Below are 7,957 nucleotides of genomic sequence, written 5' to 3'. Positions count from 1 at the left end.
AGTATGCCCAATTATAATGCTCACAGATCCTTGTAAAATGCAATTTACGGTTTCATGTTGAAGAAACATCTCGATTTGCATGTTCAAACAATGCAGAAAGGTTACCAAGAGTTCGACACTTCAGTTGAGTAACAGAGGTGAGCAAGGGAAGCATCAGTCTGCAGCAATCAACAATCAAACATATTTGTGAGGGCCGTGACGAAGATAAGTTCCCATGCTGAGGCTTCCCTTGCTCGTCCACTGTTGATTGGATGAATGTTAAGCCAAACTTCAAGTATATTTCATAAACTTTTTTGTGAACACACTGTCCTCAGGTATGTCATCTGCTGTTTGAAGAGAAAGAAAATTTGATTTTATTGGTTTGTCATGTTTGAGAAGTGTGGAGTAGGCCAGCTGTGTGAAGTTGCCTGTTCTAGCCATCTCTTAGGGTGTAGGGCTAGCCAAGTTACTGATTTGATTCAAACTGTACATGAACCTTTTGTAGTTAACAAATAAAAACTGCGATATCCAGATCTAATTCTAATCCTTTCACTTACCATTTGTACAATGTTCACTTAGATTTCATGTCCTATAAATATATTGGTGTACACGTTACAAATAATTTAAGTTGCACCAATATGGAGTTTCATTAACAATGCTATTCAGCTGCTCGGGTACTTACAGTGCAACTTTTCCAAAGCACTGCCTACTTTAAAACTACACCTTTACAAGATGCTAATACGCTCAAAACTTGAATATGCATCTGCAGTACGGGATCCCAGTCGGTTAGTTCACTTATAGTTCACTTGTCGTCCTTCTGTGTGCCGTGCCACTGAGCTTGAGTACAGTCCGCAAAAGTTCAGCCGTGACCGCGGTTCCCCTTTCGGTTACGATGACCGCTGGAGCATCGTGCCTTAGGACGACGTTTTCGATGAAGAACTGTGCGGCCTCGGCTGCTGTGCTGCTAGGAAGTGCCTTGGCTTCAGCATATCGCGTGAGGTAATCTGTCGCGACTATGATCCACTTATTTCCGGTATCAGATATTGGGAACGGGCCAAAAAGGTCCATCCCAATTTATACAAACGGTGTTTCCGGCACTGGAACGGGATGTAATAGTCCGGCAGGTTTCGTAGGTGGCACTTTTCGACGCTGACTGTCAAGGCACGTTCGAACGTAGTGCTTCACCTGTGCTGCGAGCCGCGGCCAGTAATACTTCTCTTTGATCCGTGCTAATGTTCTTGTGTAGCCTAAGTGACCTGAGGTAGCTTCATCGGGACAGGCCTGCAAAATTTCATAGGGGAGAGTTTTTAGGGGCGACTCCCTGTTGAAGAGAAATTCCTCCTGCAAAGAACACTGTTGCGTAGGCAGAATGATGACAGGTGCCTTGAGAACAATCTGGGCTTGTTTGTGGTGCGGCCTTCTAAGAAATCAGTTTGTGAAATGACCTCCTGGTTCTCTTGCTGTTGTTGAGAGATGGTGGCTGCATCAGCAACTCCTAAAAAGCCTGCGGATCTCCGCCTGACGACTCGATCGGCTATCTGGAAAGTGCTGCCTTCCCAATTTATAGACCACCGTCATGTCGTACTCTTGAAGCCGTAGGCTCCAGCGTGCCAAACGTGTAGATGGATCTTTCATGTTGGTCAACCAACAGAGAGAATGGTGGTCAATTATAACTTGAAATGGGCGGCCGCATATGTACGGGCGGAACTTGGTAACTGCCCATACTAGCGCCAAGCATTCCTTCTCTGTGGTGGAGTAGTTCGACTCGGCACGTCACAATGTTCTACTCGCGTAAGCGATGACTCGCTCCGCGCCGTCTTGCCGCTGAACAAGGACGGCGCCAAGACCTACGTTGCTGGCATCGGTTTGGATCATTGTCGGCACATCTACGTCAAAGTGGGCAAGAATGGGCGGTGTTTGTAGACGGTGCTGCAACTCGTTAAATGCCGCCTCCTGCTCCGCGCCCCACACAAATGTGACATCTTCTCTAGTTAAGCAGGTGAGCGGTGGCGATGCGTGCAAAATGCGCAATAAATCGCCGGTAATATGCGCATAGGCCCAGGAAGCGTCTGACTGCCTTTTTGTCTGTAGGCCTTGAAAACTTTGCGATGGCTGAGATTTTCTCAGGATCCGGTCTGACACCTGTGCGATTTACTACGTGGCCCAAAAACTGTAGTTCTTCATAGCCGAAGTGGCACTTTTCAAGTTTTAAGGTAAGCCCAGCGGACCGTATGGCTTGAAGAACCGACCGTAGCCGTCTGAGATGTTCACCAAATGTGGCAGAATAAACAATGACATCGTCTAGGTAGACTAAACAAGTCTTCCACTTAAGGTCTGAGAGAACAGTATCCATTAGTCTTTGGAACGTGGCTGGGGCGGAACACAAACCAAAAGGGAGAACTTTGAATTCACAGAGCCCATCAGGCGCTACGAAAGCAGTGTTTTCGCGATCCCGCTCATCTAACTCTATTTGCCAGCATCCACTCTTTAAGTCCATCGATGAGAAGTACCGTGCATGCCGTAACCTGTCGAGGGAATTATCGATGCCTGGTAAGGGATTCACATCCTTTTTTGCAACGTGATTGAGGTAGCGATAATCGATACAAAACTGCAGGCTACCATCCTTCTTCTTAACGAGTACCACGGGTGATGCCCAAGGGCTTTTTCACGGCTGGATGACATCGTCTTCGAGCATTTTCTTGACTTGCTGCTGTATTGCTTCACGTTTTTTCTCAGCCACACGATAGGGATGCTGTCGGATGGGTATTGCTGTTTCCTCCGTAATGATGCGGTGTTTCATCAGTGGTGTTTGATGCACTCGGGACGTTGTAGAGACGCAGTCCTTAATATCGTCAAGCAGTTCCTTGAGACTTTGTTTCTGTTGCGGCGCTAGACCTGGGTCAACGTCGACGACGGGTGCATGTGGCATCGTATCGGTGGTCGATTCCTCTTTTACAGCAAAGCAGTATAGAACGTGGTCAATTTCATCAAAGTATGCCACAGCGGTGCCTTGACTGATGTGCCGGCGTTCATTGGTGAAATTTGTCAGAAGTACCTCTGTGCGACCACTGATCAGGCTGATGATACCACGAGCGATGGCAACACCTTGATGGAACAGAAGTGCAGTTAGTTCTTCGGCTACATCGTCCTTGTTAAACTGTTCTCCGCAACTCACGGAGACAAGACTGCATGATAGTGGTGGTATGCAGACGTCGTCGTCGGCGACACGTAATGATGTAGGTTGGCGCTCTTCGTCGTTGCTGGTCTCTGTACTAGTTGACAAGGTTATCTCGCCGTCCCGTATGTTAACCACGGCGCCGTACTCCCGCAAGAAGTCCATTCCAACGATGAGTGATCTGCAGCACTCTTAAAATCATAAAAGTGGCAACAAAAGCTGTATTTCCTACCTGGAGTCGTGCAGTACATTTTTCTGTAGGTGTCATTATCTGGCCCCCGGCATTTTGAATATAAGGGCCCACCCATTGCATTTTGACTTTCTTAAGCAGGTGCGCCAACTGCTCACTCATTATCGAAAAGTATGCGCCAGTATCAACTAAAGCTGTCCCTTCGTGCCCATCAATCGTTAAGAGTAGGTTAGCACTCACAAATTCGTCGGCGTTCCGTTTCTCCGCGTTGCTCTGCTCGTTTCTCTGTAATGTTGGTGGTTCCACAACTTGCAACCTTCCCCCCGGAGGTCGCCGATTTCAGTTTCCCCGCCGTGGGCTTAGAGAGCGGCCTCTCACCGCGTCGGCGAAACTGCGACGGTTCGGCGAAGAATAACGCAATGGAGACGGCGAGCGCGACCGAAGATTAGCTGAGATGCCTTGTTCCCGAGTGACACTGTCGTCGAAGCGTCGATAGAGTGTTTTAGTTGAGCGCCTTTACGGTACGCTCCGCTCCGAGCGGCCCCGCTAAGCCACAGCGGAGCGGCGGGCGATTTTCACGTTTTAGTTGCACGTTTAGCGTAGCGGAGCGGACCTTTCGTAGTTGCAGCGCCCCCTGGCTAAATTCGGGGTAATGAAAGAAAATAAAAACACTTTATGATCACTCTTATACCGTAAAACGTATATATGTATTATATAACTTGTTTCTCCATGAAGTATCTAGACGTGCGCTTGTAATGCGTTACCGGTCCATTTTATCCAATGGAAAATAAAGCGCCGTCTTGGGGAACGCCACGTGTTAGCCAGCGCGCTTGCTTTCGGCATCCAATCCAATCCGTTCGGACGCCAACGCTAGCCAAAGTGCTGCGCGGCACGCTCCGCTCAGGCAGCTTCTAAGCGGACCGTGTTCCTCGCTCCGCTATCCCGCTTACGGTTAAGCGGACGGCGCATGCGCATTCGCGCTTCCGCTCCGCTTAACTGCTTAGCGGAGCGTAAACACGCTCAACTAAAACACTCTGATATCTCTTTAAACTCGCGGAGGGGCAGGTGACATTTCCTGGATGCCACCCTGGCGATGAGAGCAAAAACGATGAATGTGCCCTGGTTCGCCACAATGAAAACACAATGGTCGGCGATCAGCAGTGCGCCACATGTCGGTCCTGCGAAGCTGGGGTTGCTTGAAATGCTCCCTCTGCATTCAGGCAGCAATAGGTGGCCGCTGGTGGTACTGCTTTACTGGCCCGGAAGAAAGCAGGCGACGAACAGTGTCGGCGTAGCTGTATGCGCGCGGCTCGAAGCGTGGTTCAGGACAGGGTTGAGAGTGGCTCAGGTGATGCAAATGCTTGCCGGATTTCTTGGCGGACAACTTCAGCGATCGAAGCAACATGGAACTCCTTCGGTGTCGCAGTTTGCTTCGAAATCTCCTCGCGCACAATCTCCCTTATTAGTTCACGCAGCGAGGTCTCGTTTGTCACTGTCAGTACTGCGGCTCCTGCAGGCGCATCGTTAATCACGTGTTCGTATTGCCGGCAACGCTGCTGCAGCGCCCGCTCGATTGCTGTGGCTTTCTCAATGAACTCTTCCACTCTTGTAGGCGGGTTACGCACGAGACCAGCGAATAGCTGTTCTTTGACGCCGCGCATGAGGTAGCTCAGCTTCTTCGAATCAGGCATGTTGGGATAGGCGCGGCGAAACAAACGAGACATGTCCTCGGCAAACATCGAAACACTTTCGTTGTGCTTCTGAATGCGCAACTCGAGACGGCGTAGTGCATTATGTCGGCGATCAGTGCTTCCGAAGGTGTCAAGTAGCCGACGGGAAATTCGTCCCACGTTGTCAAATGTGCCTCGCGATTTCGGAACCACGTCCTTGCGCTACCTTCAAGATCGAAGTACACATTGGAAAGCTTCTGGTCCGGACGCCACTGACTGACCTTAGCTACGCGTTTGTACTGGTCCAGCCAGTCTTCGGCGTCTTTATACGTGTCAACGTGGAAGCTAGTGGGTACTAGATTGTTTTGAACAGTCACCTGTGTTGGACTTGCAAGCGCCATTTCCTGAGTCGGTGAGGTCGCTGACAAAGCTCCTTGGAAGAGGCCGAATTCCGGGCACAGACCTTGCAGGCGGCGGCTTGCGCGGTGCACAGGTGTCTCGACGCGTGGATGATGTCTTGAAGGGCTGGATGCAGGGCTACTCGCAGTCCCTATGATTAGGTGATGATGCGAAACACAGCACGTCCACCAGTGTCACGGTTCACTAGAGACAAGAGCGGAGAGCGGTATTTAATTGAGAGACTTAGGGCAAGCGCTCAGACCAGGCTTCTTCTTCTGTGGCGCCTCGCTTGCACACACGAGGTCGTCGTCTGCATCGTCAACGTGGTTGGGCACAGATGGCGCCGCGGCAATTATATATATATATATTGTGGGCATTACTTAGTTATGGCAGAGGTATGAGTTGAGTATGCAGTCATTTCCACACAATATGAAACAAAGGTTTTCTCAACAAATAGATAGGCTTGAGAAGGCTAGTTATCCTCTACATTTATTATCACTAACCTGCGAAAAGCATTTAAAATGGGTAAAAAGCCCTGCTAAGAAATAAGAAAAAAAAAAGGATTAGCTGTGGTGCCCTATGTGCAGAGATTATCCCATGGTTTACGGAATGTCGCCAGTAGATATGACGTCGATACAGTTTTCTCGGCCCCCCGCAAGTTGTCTATCATGTGCCCTATGATAAATAGGAAACTTGAACAGGGTGGCAAAAAAGAAAAGATGATTACGGCGTTAGCCATGTGTCCCCTTTTGTGCCTTGTAACACTGGTATGCGGGAAGACTTACATTGGACAGAGCGGCAGGTGCATTAATATTAGACTAAAAGAACACAAACACTCACTTAACAACCCTAATTCTTCACATCTAGCGTCACATTGTTTCAATTGCGGTTGTAAACATTTGAAGAATTAAAAATTCATTTAAGACACAAGTGCCAAACCACACGAGAAATAATCGAGGCATTCCACATAAAAAGATTAGAAGAGACTTCTGCTAGCCATGCATCATTGTCTCTGTTAGAATGCCAATTTCAGTATCTCCACAACACGTGTGCTAATCTGAGGTAGTGTCTTTTTGTTGTTTCCTTTTTGACTTCCCTACTTCCAGATATGTTTAACTGATGTCTTCATACCTTGTCATGTTCTTATGCTGCGGTTTTTTTTTTCAATCAACCATATAATATGTTCTTCGTTTCAATAAAAATTTAGTTGAGAGTTAGCGCTTGTCCTGTATGCTTCTAGTCTGTGTCCGTGACACTTCGTGCTACAATCCAAAATCATGTTACCGTAAACTCGCCCAACTTTATATCTTTTTGTTCACATAGACACACTCAGACTTGTTCTTTCTTATGTGGCCGGTCATTTTTGTACTTTAAGATAAGACGCAGTGCTTTTCGAGTGAAAACATGTGATAGTTCGCAGTGAGGTTATTTTAAAAACTTTTCTGCTTAAAATTTCATTTAACAAGCCTGTGCCATTATTCGGTGCTTATGTTTTTGTATTGGTATGGTTTTACTCATAATCTTTCTTCTTACTTTTAAAATATGCAAACATTGTTACGTAACCATTTCTCTTTAATGAAATAATAAATACTTTTTTTCTGGAATTTCGTCAGAAGTTTTACAATGATTTTATTCAATTAGGTAACCGTAGACTAACTAATTGTTATCCTTGTAGCTTAACTTACAATACCTGTGGAATAGTCAGTGCAAGCACATGGTGAAAAATAAACTAAATTATCGGGTATAAGCAGGTTACTGGCAGTAAATGAAGCATACTTAAATTTCAGGAAATAGTGCATACTTATGTCTAAACAGCATGCACAGCTACACATGCAGTTTTGTTTGTAAATGCTGAAACATTTTTCTAAGTGGAAGTGCTTTGTTGCACTTTGTTCTTTGGCTTTCACTGCTACCTTTAAGTCATTATATATGTGAAGGTACTAATAGAAGCATCCCGTGGAGATAAATGACAACTTTGATGAATAGAGGTATCAAATATGAGCTTAAAACGGCAGAAAGCTACTTGAAGGGCGAACTTATGCTTCTGTAGTATTGCACTGATTGCCGTCACCAATCCATGCGTTGCTTGTGCTCTATTGCATTCAATATGAGCTACAACGAGCTGTGGTCTTTCCCTCCTGGTCAAGCTGGTGTTGCTGCGAAATGTTTTGACCAAGTGGAGGTTTTTATTTATTTCAGAAATGCATGTAGCATCATGCTAATGGTTGGTTGCTGTTTCCATGGAGTGATTACCACTGGTGCACCAAGGTGCATCAGATCCTGTGTCCTTAGTTCAGCGTGCTTTGTTATTGCGCTCTGCATCCTGCCGGCAGTGTACTATCACTGCGGAGGATGATGACGAAAAGTATAGGGTGTTTGCATTGCTGCGATCGTGAAATTTAAAATTTTTGCCTCAAAAGGTCGCACGTTACTACCACATGACAGACCAGAAGCACAATATGACGACGCCTCACACATTCGAGCTCATACAGAACAATGCAGTACCATAGCTAAGGCTAGGCAGCATTCACAACAGCTAGTCTG

This window comes from Dermacentor andersoni, chromosome 8 (genome assembly GCF_023375885.2).
Source record: "Dermacentor andersoni chromosome 8, qqDerAnde1_hic_scaffold, whole genome shotgun sequence".
In the NCBI taxonomy this organism is placed as follows: Eukaryota; Metazoa; Arthropoda; class Arachnida; order Ixodida; family Ixodidae; genus Dermacentor; species Dermacentor andersoni.
Note: the sequence above shows the minus strand (reverse complement) of the source record.